We start from the raw sequence: 23,650 nt of genomic DNA, 5'->3' as shown, positions 1-23,650 counted from the left end.
TGCAGTTACTGCTTTGCTTTCATATTTTTTCTCCTTGTTTATCTTGCTGTATTCTTGAAATTGCTTTGCTTCTTGGGGACTTAGAAAAATCCAGTTCTATGGTGGCATTTTAAAAACAGCTTATCTGGGCTTCCTGGCACCGTGACAGACAGTGAACTCAGACACACACATCTGTTTTCTAGTGACTCACTGCAGGTATTCCAGTGGTTGGCCTACAAAACAAATAAAGTCGTGGGTCTGTATCCTTGCAGCTGACCCAGCACCAGGCAGATCCCCATGTTGAGGTCATGCATGCTTGCCACCAGGGACCCCACACATCTCCAACCAAGCTCTGATTTGAGCTCTGAAGATAGGATCTAATACAGCATGATACAGGAGATGCAGATCATTCCAGAGATAGGGATCATAGGACATAAGGACAAATGTATCCACAGCGCTGATACCGCACTACAGGTATTGCCTTCTCTTTCACATTTGCATTGTACGTTGACGGAGAATGTGCCTCTGACAGAGCTACCAGGTGGAGCTTCCCTTTTGTAAACCCATATTGGGATTCTCACACAAGACACATAAATTATGGTGAGGAAGGAAGTGAAGGTTGTTTTTAGCAACTGCACGGTTTAGAATTGTGCCAGAGCTCTGAAAGCAGGAAAAAACAGCATGAGTATTCAGCTGTATTTTCAAGCTGTCTGCCTTTGACCTTGTTTAACTTTCCATGAATGTTTGAAAAACTCCTAGCACCGTGTTCTATGATTATCAATATTTATGTAAAGCAAGGGCTAAGTTTTTATGCTCAAATATTTATAGAAAGCGAATTTTAGATTTGTTTTCCATAAACATCAGTATCAGAATCCTGGTTGTAGCTTTAGCGCTATGCCATCAGGAAGCAGAAACAATACTGCATGCCTTGTACAACCCATTGCAGTTAAGGAATACAGACAATACTCCAAAAGAGATCTGTAGAGTACATGAATCATAGAATAACAGCACAAATCTGCAGAAACAGTCGTCTGTATATAGGCTTTCTGTCAATGGAGAAAAGGAGCAAAATTTATCATGTTCAATTTAGGTATGAATTATTCAGCCTGCTCTTTTTGCGGACTTGCTTTCAGCATTATTTTCATTTTACAACATACTAAATTTATTCAAGTTAGTAGGCAGCTAATATACAATTATAATAAATGATTTTATCAGGGCACTGAGAGCTTCTGTTCTTCTTTTACTAGTAAATAGTTAAGAAGCATAGTTCTTCTGCAGAGGTAATAAAGAAAGCCAGCTAAGAATGAGTGGACAGACACATTATTGTCTCCATTTTACTGAGGGTAAACTGAAGACCAAAGAAAAACTTTTAAATATTGACCATTTTCAGCTTCTTATATAATGTGATTGTAGATCTAAAGACTCAAGCTTGATCCCCTAATTGTTAATAAAGTGCCTTTGTCAGATTTTATTTTTCCATTTTGCCATATTCATGTTTTATAGCAATTTTCTAAGATCCTTTTTATCTTTTTACACAGAAGCTGAAGTTATCAACAATTAAAATATCTTCTTGAAATCAAAAGATGTCAAAAAAAAAAAAAAGGTCCTCAAACAGCTCAAACAGGCAGGCACATTTTGGGGCTTTGACCACATGGCTTTGTGAGCCCTGCCGGTTAGACTTGCAGACAGAAACATTCCTATAACCAGATACAGCAGACACACCTGAAGCACCCTGCTTCATGCAAAGCCCTGAATAACCCAAAGAGGTGTCAGAAGAGTGATCCAGAATACCAAAACTAGATGCTGGAATGTGAGTGGCTCTAAAGCCATCTATGTATGAAGCCCAGTCTATTCCCTCATGTGGATTTAGCCCCCAAAACTAACTTCTGCAGTAATGTCCATGTTGACTTTTCAGCAGTTTCATTGTGATTCTGTAAAAGATTTCCCTTTGCAAAAATTCCATCACAAGAGAAAAAACAACATCACATGACAGTCTTAGCACATCCACTTTTTCTCAGCTAGATGCTTATGATTTTGGACAGTATTTCCCATCAGATGTTTCTCGTTCCACATTTGTACTATCCCCAAATCATGTTCAATTCCAACTCTTTAAAAAATTGTTATATTTAAGTTTTAACTCTCCACTGATGGAAGAGTCTCCTGTATTCAGTGCAAGGTATTACAATTTTATGATACAGCCCTGTAGACCTTTATTGTTAAGGCCATTTTTATTAATGCTCAGGAAGAGGCAGAGACTGGCCCCCTGGTACTATTTGAATTTTACATCATGGGACAGCACTTTTAAAAGCAGAGCAGGGTTATTTATGTAGGAGATGAGAATCTCAATTTACAAAGATCATGCTGTAGTCAAATGCCTTCTCACACCAGTGAATTCCATTGCGTTTGCATCATGCTTATATTTAGCTGCTGTCATTGAAGTTATTGCTAGAGACAATATAAGCTCAAATGTCCCTTGCCTCTAAGCAAAACAAAAAAGGTTTCCTGGGATTCCCTATATTTGTGGGTTTTTTGCATTACTTTTCTTTGGGCATAAGTGCCTTCCCAATCAGTCAACTCAGATCAGCACTACTGATTATACATATACATATATATATATACTGTGATATATTTGTAAAAGTCATACTCCCATTCCAAACTTTTACCATCTCTACCTCATTTTGAATTCTGACTTTTTAATGAACACATTTTTTTTAACATTTAGATCAAATCTCATTTGGAATTCATTTTATTTTAATGTATTTCAAATTTCTCAAAAAAAGCTTCCTGTTTTCCACCCATAATAAGTACATTATTAAGCAACAGATCACTCTACCTAAAACTGTTATTATGTGGTCTGCTGAAATGCAGAAAGATTGCTAGCCATTGCTGAAAGCAATCTGGCAAGAACAGAAATAGGGGGTATTAAATCCGAAGTAGACTCAATCCGATATAAAACACTAAACATTCACTGACCAAATAGACCACAATTCAAAAAATGCTTTATTTATCTGCAATTAAATAAAGTGAGAATTAATCATATTCTACTGTATCTGCAAACACCTTTAGAGTCGTACAGATGGAAGGGACATAGCGATTCTCTCTATCATCTGTCTCAGGGCAGGATCAATCCCACTTACATCATTCTAGTCCATCCTCATAACATGTTACTAAAGTCTGGCAGTAATGGAGATGAAGATTTTCAATCTTCACTGTATATTTAGCATTTTTTTTGGTACCTATTTCTAGTCACAGTGCAATTTTAGGGCATTAGCTCTTGTCTATCCAACATTAACATGGGCACCAAATTATTCCTTGCCTTGATTAGAAAGGCTTTTTCAGTAACTATTTTTCTGAGGTTTTGTGTCTCTTCTCTTTTTTAGGCTAAAATCCAGTTCTTTCTGTCTTTCTTCCCAAGTCATGTTGTTAAGTTCTCTAGGACAGAAAGAGTCTGTCATATATACAGTAAACTACATTTCTGTCTTTATTGGTATGATAACTTCCTATAAATGTGATAAACTCTAGGACTGTGTGAAACAAGCAGCAGTTTTTTTCAGTATTTTGCTTAATTGGCAGTTTACTGAGTGATCGCTGTGTCTGTGCCCATGTAAAGGTTTGAATTCAGCACCTTCTCAGCGTGCTGTAGAAAATTTTGTCTATTCATTAAAAAATAAAGCCAACCAATCAAGCTCAATCAAGCCAATCAATCAAATTCAACCAACCAGTGCTCCCACAAAACGGAACATTTCGCTGCAGCGGTGCTAGCACAGTGGCATCACTTAACTGGACAATGTGAATCAGACCTCTCAGCATCCCCCTCCCTTTCCTCCTTGGGCACCATCTTGCTCCTGCATTTGACCTTGAGGAGCTGCAGCCACTGTGGATGGCTGTGACCATCAAAGAATCAGAGAATCACTTACCAATCAACTCATAGAATTACATATGTTGGAAATGATCTTCAGGCTCATCATGTCCAACTGTCAACCTGACCTACCAAGTCCCATCACTAAATTGTGTCCCTGAGTGCCGCCACAGAGCACAGAGATGCCTGGTCCTTGCACCGTGGCCCTCCGAATCCTGCTAGCTCAAGGCAAAGCTCACTCTCCACCACCAATCCCTTCCCTATGTCTTTTTCTGCAGACACAGGGTGCAATATTTCCCTGGTTTTTTTTTCACTGCAATCTGTTTAGGATTGCAGTGCTAAGCAGTGGCTGCTTCTAGTCACAAAATACATTAATGGCTCTGTAGAAATGATTTTGTAGCAAATGAGAGTCATGAGGGAGGCATAAGGAATTATTTTTGGGAAATAACTGTCATAAGGGAGTCACCTGCACTATCACTCAAGTGTTTTTAGTATCCAGGAGCAGGCAATGTAAGGTAAAAGCTTTTCGTGTGTTGGAAGTGGCACTTTGAGGAACATAAACTGCTGTTGAATATATTAAGGCAGGTCATTTGTTCTTTTCTCACTATATACTAAAAATTCTGTTATAAATGCCAATTAACGCAATCAGCTCACATGAAGACTGATCTGCTCCCTCAGTGTGAGAGGCACACACCACATGCAAGGTTCACCACTGCCTACGGCAGGTGTTGGAGGACATGTGCTGCCAGCTCTGCCAAAAGGTGCAGAGAGCTTTCTGAGGGGAGAGTGCTGTGGAAATGCACAGTCTTTTTGCTGAAACACTCCAAATCAAGCTAGGTGCTGCAAATACCACATGCATGAAGCTTTCCCATCCCAGCTTTGCTATATTCCCAAAGCTTTAGAGGTGCCCAGGCCCACTTCTCAGCTGCTTTAAAGCACAGCTTGCTTTCACAGACTGGGCTGCGGAGCTCTTTGCAAATCAAGGCCCACCCCTGAGTTGAGGGCCATGGGGAGCAGGGGCTGCCCTACAGCTGTGTAATGGTGGTGAGGGACATCTCTACCTTGCTGAGTGCCGCAGGCAGCCCTGTACTGCAGCACTGAGATGCAGTGGGGAGAGCTCAGCCTTTTATCAAAGGGGACAGGTGTTTTCTGAAGATAAATGGCTTTGAGAAGAAGGTCTCTTCGTTGCAGTCAGTAGACATTAAATGCTGCCCTATAAGCTGAAAGGCTACTTCCTTCCATGGGGAGCATTCCGAAGCAAAATGTGAAAACAGTTTCCTCCTGAGAAAAGGTACCTGCTTGGTATTCCCTAGGCAACAGTGAAGTACCCTTTCACGGGAGATACTGCTCAGAAAAGATTTATGAAATGTGGCAGGGCAACATCAAGGACTTAGAACCATTAATTTAAAATGCCTTTCCCCTTCATCCTCCTGTGCAAATTGCTGAGCAATCATGATTTCTTCTTACCTTGTGCTCGCAGCGATACAGCTTGTGTCACGCCAGGATCACAGTTCCGTGACATTAATTATACACAACTAAGATATACTTTTATTTTGTGCCTAAAATGGAAAAGAGTGCAACAGAACACAGGAAACGCTGCCTGTGCTTAGGGAATTTCATTTCAGCTCTGTACTTCTTTCGAAAAAAACCCACGGCTTGAGAGATGTTTCATTTTGAAAGCAGTCAAAGAGTCACTGCTACATTCAGGTCTGCTTACAGTGGGATGCCTTAAAATATTGAATAATAATATCAGGAGAAATTGCCTTAGACTTGCTTACTTTCGTGTAACTGAAGAACGATGAGATGGCAAAGAAAACATTCTGATTTTCATCTAACTCTCAAGATGCAAAAAGACAGAACCACGTAACTCAGTTGTCAGATGCAGAGCGTCAGGTCAGTGAATCTACCTCTTCCTGGGGTAAGACTGTCACATCTGGGGCATCTACAGTGTCAACAACTTACAACTTTTCCCATTGTTTCCACATTTTCTACTAACCAGAGGAATTAGATTTACAGCAGACAAAAGATTCAACTTCAGAACATTTGACCTCAGCTTTTGTTCCTATACTCAGTGTACTTTATCTCTCAAGCAAGGCAATGTTTAGGAATTCTCAAACTCTTCAAGAGCAATCAGCTATTCACTGAGATCACAAGAGTAACCAAATTCAGTGTCTAATGTAGGGACAAAAATGCTGCATTTATTTTGTGCCTTTTATTTTTAATGTTATGTTATGTTTGTGATTCTTTATTCCTTGTTTGTAGTTAGTGGTTAGTTATTAATGACTCATATTCTTTCTTGTTATAATGTATGTGATAGAACTTTCAATTTCTGGGAAAAAAAAAAAAGAGAGAGAGAGAGCATGCCATTTACCATCTCACACCATTGACTCAGAGAAGTTTAATGAACGGAAGTATTTCAAACCAGACATTAAATTTCCTAGTTGCTCAACCAGCACTTGTTGGTTTTCCCTTGTGTTTCTTAAGTCCAAAGTGGCCAAGAAGCTAACATGAGCTCTCTTGCCTTGCTGCTTCCAATGCAGTGCATCAGAGACACTTGGACCACCACTGCTCACACCAGAGAATGGTATTTGGACTTCTCTGAAGAAAAACAGCTAGCTGTTCTTTAACTTTGAGTAGAATTATTCCTATGGAATATAAAACAGGAACATTAAGTTGTAAACCAAAAAGAAGACCAACTGACTGTTGAAGAACAGCCTTGCACTATTCCCCAGGCTGACTATTGCTCCCCTGGGGATATTGTATAGTCCACTGCATCCTGGAAAATTCAAGAAGCCCAAGTGACAATTTGAGAAAGCTGGAACAAAAGAAGAATACAGAGCAGAACTGAAGAACAGAAGGATTTTGTGGCACACTGAGTACTCAGAATAGATTAACGGATTTGAATGCAAACGAAGTAGCCACTGTAATTTGTCACCTGCTCTGTTTGCATAACCTTATGCACTAGGCATAACACTGTAATAATAGAGAATCTTGCCGATTCCTCCATAATTCCTACAAAAAGTCCAACACTAGTAATTACATTTCTTTGTATTGGGAGCATATCTTCAATGGAAAATCTAGCACTTCTCTGAGGAAGCTGCACCAGTGTTTATCTTTGTTCTTTAAAAGTGCTGAAAATACTTATTTAAAGTTCGAATTTCAGTAACCATAGCTTCCAGTCATTGGTTCATTTTGTGCTGTTTGCTAGATTAAAAAACTTTCAATTATCCATTGAAAAGGTAACTCTACCTCTCTGTGTGTGTTTGTGTGACAGAGAAGGAGGAACTGGTTTTATCTTTAAACCAAGATAACTGTGCTACTTAACAAAAGATAGGAAGTATAAAAAAAACCCAGAAAATAATATTCAGAGCATTTCTCCACGATTCCCTTTATAAATAACTGGTAACTGTTTTTCATAGGCTCAGTCCAGAATTGCTATGGAACCCTTTTATGCATATATGTTATCTAAATTTTTAGATGTCCGTTTTCTCCTGACAATGCAGAACAAATAAAGATTCTATCTGCCTCCTATCTGAGGCAGGACTCATGAAAATACTCCCCCTCTTTATCCTACCTTTGATTTACAGTAATTGAGGACCATATTCTCATAAGTAAACCTATTTCAGTACTGCTAACTCACAGATTTCTTCCATACAAATATATGAAACTTTTATTAATGCATAACGCTGACAATTTTTGCTCTGGTGTCAAGATGTGATATCAAATACAAACTTCAGAAAAGCAACATACAAATCTTAGTCATTAGTGTTTTAATCTTTTGCAGCCAAGTTTTGCAAAAAATATATCTCATTAATGTGTCAAGGCAATAGAAAGACACATTATATATGCTGTCTCTAAAACATATTAGTTACAGAACAAAATAAGTAAATAGACACATGCGTGTAGTACGTAGTACGTGCTAAAAAGTATTCTGTAGAAACTCACTGCTCAGTTTTTATTGTAATAATTCATTGCATTATTTCCTGTACATTAATTTCTTTCAGAACCTAACTCAGTGAGTTGGATTTTTAAACTCCTCAGAGACTGGACGCAAGGTTTTGATTTCTAATTCTTTGCCACATCTAGGTAGGTAAAGCAAATGCCCAAACCCACTGCATTTTTCATGAAACGTGTCACTGTTTCCAAAACCAGCCTTGGAGCAGCAACAGCAGCTCTCCCCATGGTGAGAAAGGGGCTGTGTGTGACCCAGCTGCTCCCATCCCTGGTGGCAGTGGTCCCCATGGCCAGCACTCGGAAAAGCAAGCAAGGAAAGGGCATCTTTGCCTATGCCTTGGCCTCAAGAACATGTGGATTTCATTAGTGCACTGTCTCAGTATTGCAAAGGTAGGTAGATGTCAGTGCCCCTTTCTAAGAATCCCTCTAGGAAAAGAGTAACTTCAGCTGCAAGGGAGGGAAAACTTCAAGGAAAGTGCGACTTCAAGGTGATATTTTGATCTCACACAACCTCTCCCCAGACTCCAGATAAAACAATTGAATGTGCTTTTCATCCCGTCGTGAGCAGGTGAGCACCGGGGAGCGGGGAGCTCTGCCCGATGCCACCAGACCGCCACACAGAGCAGCCGCTCGCAGCATGGCACCACAGCATGGGCTGCTGACAGCACTCACTTCTGAGTGCACTTGGGATGTAATTAAAGCCAGATCCCTAAATTAGTAAGTTCTGATGCTTTTGGAGTTAATAAGCTGAAAACCATTTCTACAGTGTGTGCTGTTGTCAGTAATGGCCACAGTTCTCCAAAGTCAAGAAAAGAACAAAAAAAGCCCTATTTTACATGAAAAAAAATCTGTCACTTTTCCTTCTTTTAGCTGAAACCCAAGGCTCAGCTGCATGCCATGTCTGACAACAGGTTACAGGGTGTGCCCCAAACGCTGCCAACATGAGATGCTCATGACTGACACTCCACTTCAGATTTGAAGTAAGTGAGTGTTTAAGCAGAGGATCTACCAGCAGACAAGGACAGTTGTGCTCAAATGTGGAGCCAGGGCCTAAGAGCTTGGAGGTGAAACTCAGCTGCAGCCATGTATACATGACCTATGTGGGCCAAATAAATTAATTCAGTACACTCACTGTTCTTTCTGATAATTTCAATTACCTATTCCTTCTCTGTATCTGAGACAAAGTTCTATATCCAGAACCTCCAGATTACACAGAAAACACCTTTAAGAGCATAGAGGACTAAAACTAGATTTCTTATTTTTTTGCCATTTTTCTAAATTACCTGGTTAACCAAAGTCGTGATGCAAACAGGACGAGACATACCACTGCAGGCAGACCACTCTCAGCTTGCTACACAGGTTCATGTTTCCAGGTGACAGCAACTCCCAGTTGAGGCAGCACCAACTGACATTGACAGAAAATGCTGAGCTGCATAGGCACCCAACACAGATATTTTTCCAAGCGAGTTTGCAGCAGCCCAGCCTAGATATCCTGAGTCATTTTCAAGCTTCAGAGTCAGCAGTGGTCTTCTATAAGGAAAAGCAATGAATGAAGTGACTGCAGAGGGAGAGCCAGAAAGACTATCTGCTCCAACCAAAAAGATCAGTTCTGGAGCCACACATTCATTTTCCTCCCAACACCAGCCACGTATTTGCAAAAGTATGTTGTACCTCAGGAGGGACATGTTGGGAACATCTGCCAATATCTCTCACCTGACAATTCTGCAGCTGGTGCCTGCTGTCAGTCCTTCACAGCCACCTCTCCTCCCCAGATGTAATTGCAAAGGCCACTAAACTGTAACCTGGAGGACAGCCAAGCTGTTGGAGGGAAGTCCTTCTTCCCATCTGAAGAGATGAACTCAAGGAGCTGAACTATTATATTTTAGCTTGACAAAGAGTTTTAATAAAGTTCTACCTGACTTTTTGGGTTGCTGTTCAGGCAGGTATTAAAGATCTAACTAACTGCCAACATTCGCATTAATTGGTATTTATATTACAGTTAATGCAGATGGCAAGTGCCTGCAGGCTGTTTTTCTTATCTACATTTGCCATTCCACTATGGCTATGTAAATTATTATTTTCAAACATTTGGAGAAACAAAACATTTAAAAAGTGTCTTCTGAATACAGTGCAATTAGTTTCCCAAAGAAACAAGTTAATTCTGACAAAGACAATAGCAATATGCTTTAAAAAATCCTACATAATTTTACACAAGAGCAATCAGAGGACAATGCAGTAAACAAAAAACAAAAAAGTCAGTAAAGTGAAGGGCACATGCTCAGCTCCTGTAGGCACCTAGACAGTAGAAAACCTGCTAGTCCAAATGGCACCAAATGGAACAGCAGCACTCCCCCAGGGAAGCAGCATTAGGGGAACCAGGTAATAAATCCCAGGTGAGCATGGAGCTTAGAGCTGGAGCAATGTTCCAGCCTCATGGGAAGTGGTGGACTTTCTGGAAGAGAAATCATATGCAACTTAAGAAGCTGGATTTGTGCAAGGCCTTTGACATGGCACCACACCACATCTTTATTTCTAAATTGGAGAGATACGGGCTCTTTAGTGGATAAGGAATGGGTTGAAAGTTCACAGAGGATTGTGGTCCAGGTGGAGGCTGGTGATGAGTGATATCCCTCAGGGTTCCACCTTGGGAGAGGTACTCTTCAATATCTTTATCAAGGACATACATGACGGGATTGAGTGCACTATCAGGAGGTTTATAGACGACACTAAGCTGAGCCGTGCAATGGATACAATAGTAGTAAAGGATGCTGTCCAAAGGGACCTGGACAAGCTCAAAAGATGGGCCCACATGAATTTGATGAGGTTCAAAAAAGCCAGTTGTAAGGTGTTGCACTTGGGTTAGGGCAATCCCAGATATGTGTACAGATTGGGAGAACTCATTGAGAGCAGTCTTGTGGAGAAGGACTCGGAGTTCCTAGTAGATGATAAACTTAACGTGAGCCAGCAGTGTGTGCTTGCAGCCTGGAAGGCCGATGATATCCTGGGCTGCATCAAAAGAGCAGTGAACAGCAGGGAGATGGAGGTGAGTGTCCCTCTCTACTCTGCCCTCATGAGGCCCCATCTGGAGTACTGCATCCAGGCCTGGGGTCCCAAGCTCAGGACAGTAGTGGAGCTTTTCAAATGGGCCTGGAGGAGGGCCACAAAGATGCTCAGAGGAATGGAGGATATATCCTACAAAGAAAGGTTGAAGGAGTTGGGCTTGTTCAGCTTGAAAAAGAGAAGGCTCCAGGGAGACATCATTGTGGCCTTCCAGTACTTACAGGAAGCTTATAAGCAGGAGGGAAATAAACTTTTTTTTTAATGTCAGTAGATAGTTATACGACAAAGGGGAATGGTTTTAAACTAAAAGAGAGGAGATTTAGATTAGATAGTAGGGGGAAATTTTTTATTCAGATGGTGGTGAGGTGTTGGAACAGGCTGCCCAGAGATGTTGCAGGTGTCCCATCTCTGGAGGTGTTCATGAGTTCCTGGGCAACCTGACCTAGTGCCTGATTTAGTGGTTAGCAACGCTGCCCATGGCAGTGAGGGTTGGAAGTAGATGATCTTTAAGGTCCCTTCCTACCTTAATTATTGTATGTCTTAATGATTCTAATCTGGAGTAGTCAGAAAGTCAGAGCAGATGATCTAAATAACAACTCCCTCTTGTTTTCTAGCAAGGTGAATCTGGGCAACCCTGTGCTGCAGTTGGAAGTAGTTCCCACCACATCAACCCCCAGCTATTAATCACTTTTTCTGTTTCATAAATGTGACAATGCCAACTAACTAACTATATTCAGCTAGATGAAAGTTTATCTTCACCAGCAGAATAGATTTTACACTCATCAATTTAAATAACTATGACTTTTAATAAGATATGTGTTCATACATGGTATTTAAAAGCAGCCAAGTTATTCACCGTATTACTAGGTAGAATTTGTTGCTATCCTCCATACATACCTATCACCCTTCTAACAGATTCCAATAAATTAGTTGTGGTAAAATGGCAGAAATGTAACATAAAAATCAAAGGAATGAAGAAATGGCAGGAATGTGGTTGCAAATCTCCCTATACATGGTAGCGATTCCCTCAAAACCTGTTGTATAAGAAACTGTGTAGACAGCACATGTGGTATAACTAGCAATCCTGAGAGGTAGATCATTGCTAATGACCACTAAATGCTCCTGATGCTTTTAATCGCCTGCACCACTCACAGGGGTGCTACCTTGGTCATCCTCCCAGCCTCCCCACCAAAAAAATTCTGCTGGCTCATACAAATGGAAAGTTGGGAGCAGGTTTGAGGAGATGATAGACATGTTACAGGGACACGAACAACCAAAACCTGTCTACTCCTCACTAAGGAACTGTAGATCTTGATCTGCTTCCCACAGTTTTGGCCTCCCTTGGTAATATATGACCCTTAACTCCTCTGTCATATTTGGGCCAAAGTTAACAGTCCTCTAAAACTTGTTTTTAAATACATCACGTTTCTAGGATGGTAAAATTAAACAGCAAAAAGCTGTATAATTCAGGATGATATTTTTTGGGAAATTACAAGATGTGGAAAGCTTCTTTCAACAAGACTGAGACAGAGACAGTATTTTGATTTCCCTTTTTCATTTCTAAGCTCATACTCGCCTACTATTTAGGAATTACTGTTATTAGAAGAGTGCCTGACACCCCTCACTGAGCTCAGACCCTCATTTACGGCTATTAGCCCAGTGATGGTGTATTGAAAAGTACTGCATCTGTCGCATTCATCAAACCTAATTTGCCCATCTTACAGCTTTATTCTTTCCCTACTAATGTTCTGAGTAACTCTGATTTTTTTCCCACAATTTTCTCTGAGTCACTAATTATTACATTTGTTTTCCATTAATATGAACAGCTAATATTATTTGAAACTGTCTGACAAGAGGGTAGATTGACTAATTTTTTTATGGCTTATATTTGTATATGTTTCTGAAATAAAGGTGTAAGTAATTACAGTTAATTAGTGATCGTGTCAAGTGCAAACCGGACTAAGCTTTCAGCTCTAAATATACATATATTCCATATAAATATAAAAAATATTCCATAAATATATATACTCATTCCATATAAATATACACATTCCATATAAGCATATACATTTCATATATATAAACATATATATACATATATACATTCCACCTATATATATATATGCATATATATATATATATGTATAGGTTTCCCTTCATGGATCCAATTCTTCAAAGCATTTAAGCACTTGCTTTGAAGCTTGGAGTTTTTCTAGCTAAAACCCAATTATCTGTATTTCTACAGATGCAGCTTCTTGATGCTAATGCAATGTGAATAATGTTAAAGTGGGATGCTGAGAAGTTGGTGGTAAAACTGCTCTGACTGGAAAGCTAACCTGAGTTCAGCAGAAGTCCTTCTGCAAGAAGCTGTCCTCTGTTTCCACAGCCTCAAATCCCACTGCACCAACACTGCTCTACTTTCCTGCTCTCAGAAAACATTTGTCAGCAACCTGACTAGCAAACAGAGATGCTATTTCCATCACTTACTCTAGTAGCAAGGCAAGATCTAAGTGAGATTAAAAAAAAAAACAGAATGTCCGAAAGTTCTTATGCTTTTGTTTTCGTCCACACTGTCCTTGAGAGCACTGCACATCTTCACAAGGATGGGTTCTGCAGATCAGTGCAATTCATTGGGATTGGTCTGAGCTGATGGAAAATTATAGGTGTGAATTTTTCAACCAGTTTTCATGAAAAATGTAAGAACAAAAATGCAAAAGCTTCATGTTGAAAATGTAGCCCTACTCTAATGAAGACATGTTTAGCTGCCTTGTGATCCTCATATGGGCTAGCAGAATGACTTCCACAAGGAACGGCCCCAGCAGCTCACCAAGAGAAAGTGAATGACACACGGGGTACCAGGTATGATGGTCTGGCCAAGAGTCCCACCTGCAGATAAAAGGTGGGTGTGTGGGAAAACAAAGACTAATCCCCCACTTTGACTAACAAAAGACCTTGGGACATGTGACCAAGGGGTTGTTATGCAGGTGTAAAATGTTGTAGGCACGTACAATAAAGGGTCTTTGTTCTGCACTAGCAACGGAGTCCATGCCTCAATTTCCACATGGGTGTAGCTGCAAAACCCCTGTGTTTCTTAGGACATTTCTCAACTGAATGCTTTCAGAGGAAAGCTTACAGTTTGCAGGTATAAAGTCTTTTCTTATTTCTTAAGAAAATTAATTGGAGTGATGTTTTTCCTCAGATTTGTCAAATGCACCATTGATAAGTTAGTACAAGAGTACAAAGTGTAGCAGCATAGACAGATCAACTTCCTCCACTGACTGATTTCCAGAGCCTGTGCACAGCAAGGAAATGCACTGCAGTCTACTATCAGACCGACATTTCATACGGTCTGATAGTGATAGGACAAGGGGGAATGTCTTTAAACTAAAAGAGGGAAGAATTAGGTTAGATGCTAGGAAGAAATTCTTTACTCAGGGGAGTGGGGCATTGGTAGTGCTGCCCAGAGCTGTGGTGCCACATCCCTGGAGGCACTCAAGGCTGGTGAGTTAGAGAGGACAGTCGAAGGGTTAACTATTGCATGGGGCTGGGGTAAGTAGAATGTAAGGCAAGATAAGAAAAGGAACTCGGCGAAACTCCATTATCAGCAGGGACCAGTAAAAGGAACCAACTGAAGGCAGAGTGACTCTGCAAAGCAGCAGTGGGGTCTAAAGGGCGGAGTGATGAAGACGTCGAGCCTTCATCCAACGACCACCAGGAGGAACTACAACGCATGCGCTGGAGGGACGGACCATATGCAAAGGAATTCCCAGGAAGTGATGAATATGTAGATGAGTCCTGGGAAACCTGCTGAATATGTAGATGGGTCCCGGGAAACCTGCTGAATATGTATAAGCTTGGCTTTTAAATATCTAACATTTCTGCCCATGGTTATGCGAGTTTGGTAGGGCGGTGACCCCCCTCGCATCCGGTGTGGGCGCAGCACCGTAATAAACATACCTGCTTTATAACCTAATCTCGGGTTATGGAGTTTGATTCCGCAAATCACTGGGTTGGATGGGGCCTGGGCAAGACTGATCTGGTGGGGAGAAGCACTGCCCATGGCAGGTGCTGGAACCAGGTGGGCTGTAAGGTCCCCTCCATCCTAAACCATTCTGTGATTCTACGACTCTATGGCCTGTACAAAATGTGCAAGTTTCCTTCCACATCTCTCCCTGCTGGACAGAACAGGGGTAAGAGTCAGATAGGTATGAAGGCAAATCCTGAGGATTTAAAGTTTTAGGAGTAAATTGTTCAATTAACCATGCAGCGGGATCTTGTCCAGGCAGGGGGCTTGGCCCATGCCTTCCCTGTTCTTTGCTGTGCTGCTGGCAGCTCTGCCAGGCGTGAGTCGCACAGAGGGAGAAGCAGCACCTGTGGGCCGTGCTTTCTGCACAAAGTAGCCTGAGGATCAGCAGAAGGATCAAGTTTCCTGCTCCTTTGCCTGTACCTAACTAAAAGCCCAGGAGTTTCAGTGATTTTGCATCCTTCTAAAAGCTGTATGAAAATGGAAATAAGAAACGTCCTCACATTTTCATGATTCTGTGTTCTCAGATAATCTTTCCCTGCAGAAGCAATTGACAGTGTTGTACTGTGGAAGGAGAGGCAGAAGTCAGGCCAAAAGCATTACTTTTCTCATAAATCATTGAGATTTATTACAACAGTAGGATTCAATAAATCTTCTTTTTGTCATTACAGTTCCATTAGTGAATATTGATGCAAATTATTTACTTTGGGCAGGTGAGATATACCGTGTTGTTTTTCCCCATTTTTGATTATATGTAGTATGATGCATTAAAAAAAAAAAACCTAATAAAGGTGTAAAGCACAATTTCAGTGTGTACTACTAGAGGGGGGATAAAAAAAAGTAATTTATCTGTCGACCTGTTCTTCACATGGGTTATTCTCCTTCAGAAACTGCACACATTATCTGTGGCTATATTCGGGTTAATAAAAACATTATTTTCTTTTTATTTGCTGACGAGGCTTGCTTGATGATTTGAGAGACACAATTCACCATCTGAATTTTTGGCCCAGGAATATATTGCCAATAGGTTCCTCTAGCTGGATGCATAGTCGTTGTTTGTTTTCCCCTAAGCTGCTTAACATGAGAACATATGGCACAAACATATAACAATATTATGTCAACCCAAAGTGGAATGTGAGTTTCTAGCAGAATCTTCTCTAAAATAAAACACACTGTCTCTAGGCTCCAGCCTACTGACTGGCCTGATATTTTTAAGGACATTTTGAGCTTGTCTTTTTCTTTTATAAATGAGATCCGGTGAATAAAAGGGTAATATATGCCAATTTCCCCAAGCAGACTTTGACATGCTGCCAAACACAGGTCGATGCAGAGTTAACTGACTTCCATGGAAATTCACCCACACAAAACAGAATTGTGTTTGTTCTACTCTTCTTTAAAAGCCCATACAACCCTACTGTTTAATTTGAGAAGACAGAAGTAACTTTGAAGCATAATCCCTGTAATAAAGAAAACAGCTTCAGTTGGGAATTCTTTATACTGTACATGTAGTTTACAGAATAAAGGGAGCTGACTTACTAAAAACATGCAAGTTAAATCTGGCTGGTGTCCTGGCTCAACAGACAAGAGTAGAGACTCTACTGAATTACGAATGTCACGGTTGAGTTCCCAACCACTGACCATATCTGGGAAGTAAATCAGTTGGTAGCACCTGGGTTAATGAACTCATCCTGTATTCTTCCCTCAGTTACCCTCAGGTTTGGGATTTGTGTGAACATGACAAAAGACAGAATGTTGATACAAAACAAGCAATGTTTTAACCTGTAACAGTAACAATGTTGTGGTAAATCTCCTCCTGGCAGTGGGGGCATTGTGTATAAAAACCGTCTGCACAGGCAGAAATCAGATTTTCTTGCACGGAGAGCAAGGATGCTCTTCACTGCCCCACATCCTGCTTCAGGGCCACTTCTTTAGTACCTGCAGTTCTGTGCTGGAGATAATACTGACACAATCATCAGTATTTCTCTGCACATTTCTAAGCAACTCCTTAGCCTCTTCTGAGAGAAGAAAATCTAGTTGGTTTTGGCTATTTTTTTCAGGGCATAGGAATACAGTCATGCACTGACAGCAGATTTGAATTATGTCTGCTGGTGGCTTCTCATGTGTTCAGTTCATGACAGAAACAGGGCTCCTTCTCATTTGAAAAACAATCAACATCCACCTAAAACAAAGTACTGCCACTTTAAAATTCATCAGACTTTTTCTCATAACGTTGAAGAACATGTCAGCACTTCCCAGACCTTTATTAAAATGCCCTAAACTTAAACGCTCTGGGAAGAAAATACACATTTCACTCAACCCAGAATAAATTCTTCTGAGCAGCTTGGAAAAGTCTGATGGAGGAATGTGCAGATGGCCGTTGTGCACAGCAGATGTTTCTGCAGCACCTCTGCCTCATCTGAGTCTGCCCCACAGTGCTAGCGAACCAGGGAGACAGCATAAGCCACTGACACCAGCATCTCTGGAGAATAATGACTTCCATGTAATCCCTGGCTGCTCCCCCCAGAACTGTAAATATTAGCCTTTTTGTTTTAGATTGACAGCAGGTTAATAGGCTCTTAAAATAAATAAACAAATAAATCTGAGCCGAAAAATAAAGTACAGTTGAACAAAGTAAAAGTAGGCTGGGAGGCAAACATTAGGCTGGGAGGCAAACATGTCCAAGCTAGCACATGAGCAAGGCCATTAAGCAAGGCAGCTGTTGAATGCTGCAATGTTGAGGGTGGGACCAGCTCTGGCCCTGACCCACGATGGTGTTTCTACTCATTGAAGGAGACCTCCTGCAAGCCTTGCCTTCACATGGGCACTGTGAGTAAATGTAGGGGAGGAAAGCAGGGGAGTCTGACGTATGGCAAGATGACAGCTCTGTTTTGAGTGTTTACTGCCATGTAACACAACCCTGGTGGAGATAATTTCCTCCAACTGGTTCACTGGCTTCATTTCCTCTGCCAGCAGCTCCTGAAATACTGCCCTTGACCTGAGACAGAAGAGATGTGTATGAGGGGAAAGGCTCCGGGGTCACAGTATGTGATGCAGGAGCATGCACTCAACATGTTATGTGCAGTGCATTCAATGTGTTATGTGCATATGAGAAAAAAACACAGGAACATCCTCTGCTCTTTTTTGTTCAGTTAATTTACAGACAAAGGCGAAGAACAGAGGAATTTTGTAAGACTTTATTATTTTAATGGAAGTTTTGCAAAGTGAAATGCGCATTTTCCCTTCTTTGCAAGTGAACAGCAAGGCCTCTGGAGTTTTTGCTGTTTTTTTTTTCCTTGTTTTTCTTCAGCTGTACCTGAGCATACAGTCATATTGGAGGAGATGCTGTATGTTTACAGGAGAAATTTTGCTTGTAAAACTCTGCCTGCCCCATCGCCACACAAGCAAGCATGTTGAAGAGAATAACTAAAGTTTCCTGCCTCTTGGCCTTTGCATCCTACAGCACCATGGAGACCAGGTGAATGGAGGTTACTGAGCAGTAGGAAAGATATTTTTGCCATCTAACTTGAAGCATTTTGGCACCTTCCTCTTCACACAGAAATAGAAGCAAGTAGAAGTGCATTCGTCAAAACAAGGGTAGTTTGTTAGAGAGCTGAGTGTTTTTTATGCAGAAGACTCCAAATTTGGTACACTGTGATAGATGCACAACATTACAGATCAGCATTTTGAATGTAAGAATGATTTTCTGACCAAATGAAAAACTTAGCAATACCATACAGTATCTTGCAGGCTCCTTGCTATTTCATTAATTGTCCAGTAGCAATTTGCTCTGTTAAAAATGCAACACAGAAAGGTCATGATCTGCAGAAAGATTTGGACATTACAGTTAGGTAACCAGAAAATTAGCCTCTCTTTCCAAATTATAGCATCCTTTTATTCAGAAAGAAGAAATTATCTCCCTTCTGCACCATTGTATTGAATTATAATCCATCCAGTTTTATGCGGTGTGCAGAATTTAACCTATAGGACAAAGTTATTTGCCATTATATTATTGCCATATTCTTGAAAGATTGTCTGTTCTATATCAAAGCTGCCATTTGTCAGAGATTACTGGTAGAAAAGTTTTTATTTTATTGCACAAATCTGAGACAAAAGTCTTGAGACCTAGATGTATAAAACTAGGGCTCTATTTTTACATACCTCTGCCTTCCAGGGGTTCAAAACCCCTGTAGTGAATAGACATAATGGGTTTGCAGTGCCTCAGAAAAGTCAAGCAAAATTTGTTTAGTTTTCCAATAGTTACTTCTGGGTCTAACCATAGGTATAAGTTCTGGATATGTGGCCTCACAAAACATGTCTGAGATTGTCAAAAGTAATCAGGTTTAGCTTAACTCTACATCCAGAGTTTACTGAAAACATTAAATGTATATTGATTTCTATAGTTATGGAGAAACAAGCACTTCTGAGAACCCTGTCTTCATTGGTTATAGACTGCAACTCTTATACTACTGCAGATTTACAATATTGAAACAGAGAATAAAGCTTCGACCAGAAACTTTAAGGTTGGAAATACACAACTTATTTTCAAATCGACTATCGGAAACTTACAGAGTGTACACAGGGACGAGGTGTGCATGCGCATCAAAGAGCAAATGACTACCCTCATAGTCTTAGGTGGACTGTGAGCCACTGAAAGGGCAGGGGTTTTGACCCTGTGGGACCCCTTAGGTCCAGAGAACAAAGCCACCCCACTGCTGGTGATTTGCAGCCCTTCTGAGTAATGCTCATAACTTCCAACCTGTGGTTCACTGTTGTGGAGCCTGTTTCAATGATGTCCCATCAATCATTATTTCTATGATTTATAAGTGACAGTCAGTGGCACAAGTAGTGTGCTATTAAAAGCTCTATAACATGGACAGGATCTCGTCAGAGAGAACAATGGTTTCCTCCTGACTGTTCGGCATGGAAAAGCTTTCATTTAGCCAGGCTTCTACCCCAATCTATGTCTGGAAATAGATACTTGTTTCCTGAGACTGTTCATTACACCACAACAGAGCTCTGAGTGGCCATGACATTTTATTAGCAGTTGAAAGTAGGCTTCAAATATGTAAAATGAAACTTGACCAATGCTATCATTTCCAGTCATTTGAGGCCAAGCTTTCACAGAGTAAAATAAGACTCATCAAAAATAAATTGATGTGAAATGAGGGACTAATTGAAAGGACAAAGAGTAGTCTGTGTGTGTTCCTTTTTGTTCATACATAGGTTAGCTATCAGAATGTATTGATCATGGCAAATCAACAAAGTATAATTATATTGCATGAAATGATTTGATACAGGAAGGGAAATATTAGCTAGATTTTACATTATTTGTTTCATTTTTGTATTTCAGCTGTAAATATAAGAAAATTTCTTAATATTTCTGGCATAACTGTTTTAGGCAAATACTTTGTGAAAAAAAATCCTTGATGACATTAATGTAATTAGGGATGTCCCACGATAATCACAAGCCACACTGAAATTTATCTTAATGGATGTTTTTTGTCTGAACAATAAAAATGACCGAATTCTACATTCAGAGTGAGTGAGAAAACCAAAAGCACCCAAACACAGTATAACTTAGTTAAATTGGAAGAAAAATATAGCTTTTGAAACAGAAAAAATTCATTTATTTCATCTTCCTTCTCCCTTGATACTGTTATGCTTTCTCCCCTAATCTATCCTGTGTTTTTTCTGAGTGAAAACATTTGTAAGCCAATATCTTGCATGTCTGTTGGTGGAAAATATTAATTTTCATGATAGAAAAAATCCAGCCTTTACTAAATCAAATCTAGCAGCAAAACTTAATTCACAGTGAAGACAATGAGAGTAGCCTCAATGTAACCTTGGGCTTATTTCGATCCTTCAGCCTCCACTCCTCAGCATTTTCAGTGGCATTTTCAGTAGCTTGGCAGGTCCAGCCTCTCCCAACTTCCAGGCTCAGCCAGGTACTATGGAAGATTCACTGTTAGAGAAATCATCTTCCAACAGTGCATTGGCCAAAGTAACACATACAAGGTCATCTAAAATCTAAAATTGTTGATGTCATCTCCCTAGAAGTTTCCAAGGCCAGGTTGAATGGGACCTTGTGCAATCTGCTCTAGTGGAAGGTGTCCCTGCCCATGGATCAAACCATTCTGTCATTCTGTCATCTACCGTAATTTTGTATGTATTTTAGCACATCAATACACTCGCTCTCTTGGCCTCTGTGACATTATAAATGCTAGTTTTGAACTTTAAGTGACCTTTTACTGTTTTTCTACTTAATTCTTTTTGTACTTACTTGTCACTTTAGCAGAGACTTCTTGATTTACTTTCTTTTTTCTATTCAATATTTGTTTTTCTATGCACTTCACAAGTGCCACAGCATCTACAGCTCATTGTATTTGATCAAGTTAGATCACATATACATAGTGAAGTTCCTGAAACACAGACACTGCAAGATGAATTAAGGAGGTCGTGCAAGCTTTTAAAATCACATTTTATGAAATCAGCATAAAAGCCAGCAGGCAATAAAAGGCAGTCAAGCTACAGATCCTGCAGAATGTGAGTGATAAGAGGCAGCAGGTTGACCACTGTTTATTGCCTGCCAGCTAAATAAAATGGGATGCAACTTATTACCTGCTGTCTTGTCTGCCAGTTTGATGAGATTTAATTCGCATTCTGGGTGGTGAGGCTGTAATCATCTTCGACTGCAACAATTCTTTTGCTTTCTCTGAATCTTGTTGAGATGGTTGTTTCCTACAATGTAGTACCTGCTACATCTGGAGTATGGAAGTGGTAAATATGAACATTGCCTGAGTTCCATATATAACAAAGTGAATCCAGATAACTGCATTTTGGGCAAGAAAGAGGGCTACATATGTAATATGTACATATGTAATGTGTAATATGCTGCTATTTATCATTTGTTCGCAGGTCCACAGCTGATCAGCTCCCAACTCTAAACCACTAAACATCAGAGGATTAATTTAGCTTTGATACTGATAGTAATCAGCCTATTGATTCTCTGAGTGGTTTCATCTCTTCATATTTCCTTAGGAATACATGATATTATTTCAGGACTGCACCAATGAACCCTAAAAATGGTAGTTAAGCCAAACACAGCATAGAGAGTTATGGATATGTTGTTAGTAAGTACCTTCTCTACTTTGTACTTAACCAATTAAAAACTGTTTTACCAGCATCCTAGTAGAGACTACAAGGCTTACAAGTGTCATTACTTATATATTACATCTTCATGTGCTGTTGACAGCTCAAAAAAAAATATTATATTAAATTCTCATAGGCTGTTATAGTTTACATTGCTAGGAACTGCTTGTATGATGAGGAAATACCCTGGCTGTTGGAAAAATACACTTGCTGATTACTTCCTCCTGTTACTCTGCTTTATTTTAGATACAAATATATGTTTCTTCTAGAGTTGGATTTCATATGTATTATAATTGATGATGTAATGTATTCGGGGTGATTTAGAGTTTTAAGGAACTACAAATGCAGAATTCCAGTTCTCTACTGTTTAATGGGGATACCATCTCATGCAGGATGAAAATACCAACCACATATCAATAGTCGGTGCAGATTTACACAACTTTAGACCACTTTGAGAAGGTTTACCCCTGTCCTACATGCACACATACATGCATGCACACGGAGAACTGAATCAAGGTAAATCCTCTGGAACATCACAAATGCTTCACTCTCGTTCCTGACATCACACATGGGCACTTCAATCACAGTCCACTTAAAAAGAACAATAAAACAGAAAACCACATAAGCCAGGAGCAAAGACAGATTCTTTGATGGCTGAATTTGATCTCTCCTATTTGCATTTTTTCCAGGAGGGAAAAAAGACTGTGTAACTACCAGCCCCTACAGCATGGAAGCATTGGCATTCTTCTACAGAAAAATTATTGCTAAAGTACTTCCATTCTGGAATGGTACTTGTTAATACATGTTGGAAGTTTCCTTGTTTGTTTGCTTTTCTTACATGTGCTGCCTCCATGTAATGTATTGACAGTCTTGCTCCAAAAGTTAATTAAATGCTCAATATATATTAGAGCTTCATTGCATTAGTATTCATTTGCAGAAGCCTGGGACACCTCACTCATTAAGTTCAGATACATGTAATTTGTTCTTAATGTATGCTCATTATTTGCTAAGAAAATGTGAAAGAGATCTCTACACAAGCGTTTTGTTCAATATCTTCTCATGCATATCCAAATAGGTAGTATAAATAGCACAGTTTCTATTTTTGAATCATTACATTATGAGGATTAGGGTTCCAAGGCTTGCACTCTTACAATGAGAACTGGAAATCTGTGCCACCATAGCTCGTTCGTAAGCATAAATTTAATGGTAGTGTCAAATATGTGCCAAGATTTGCTTTAAAAATTATTCCTCAGACAAGATATAAATCTATCAAACTTATCTTTGGACTTCTCACTTCCAGTCCCAAATTTCAGCAATACTTTACGTAACGATAAGCACTTTATTAAATAAATTAATTAATATTTTAGCTATAAAATTGCAGCCACTTATTTAAAGATTACAATAATTCAGCAATTATAATAATTTTAAAATGGAAGAGATATAACTTCTATTTTGAGAATCAGGCAGGAAAGTTATTCTAAGGAACAAAAATATTTCTTCTCAGCTATTCTATACTCTATCCGAATTCAATAAATTCTTAGCACCGAGCATTGGCTTACCATCCTTTGCTAAGAACAAATCAATGAAACACCTTAATTAACCAGTAATGTCCATTGGAAATTTGG

The sequence above is a fragment of the Numida meleagris genome, chromosome 2 (assembly GCF_002078875.1).
Source record: "Numida meleagris isolate 19003 breed g44 Domestic line chromosome 2, NumMel1.0, whole genome shotgun sequence".
Lineage (NCBI taxonomy): Eukaryota > Metazoa > Chordata > Aves > Galliformes > Numididae > Numida > Numida meleagris.
The sequence above is the reverse complement of the archived record's forward strand: the minus strand, read 5'-3'. Positions refer to the sequence as shown.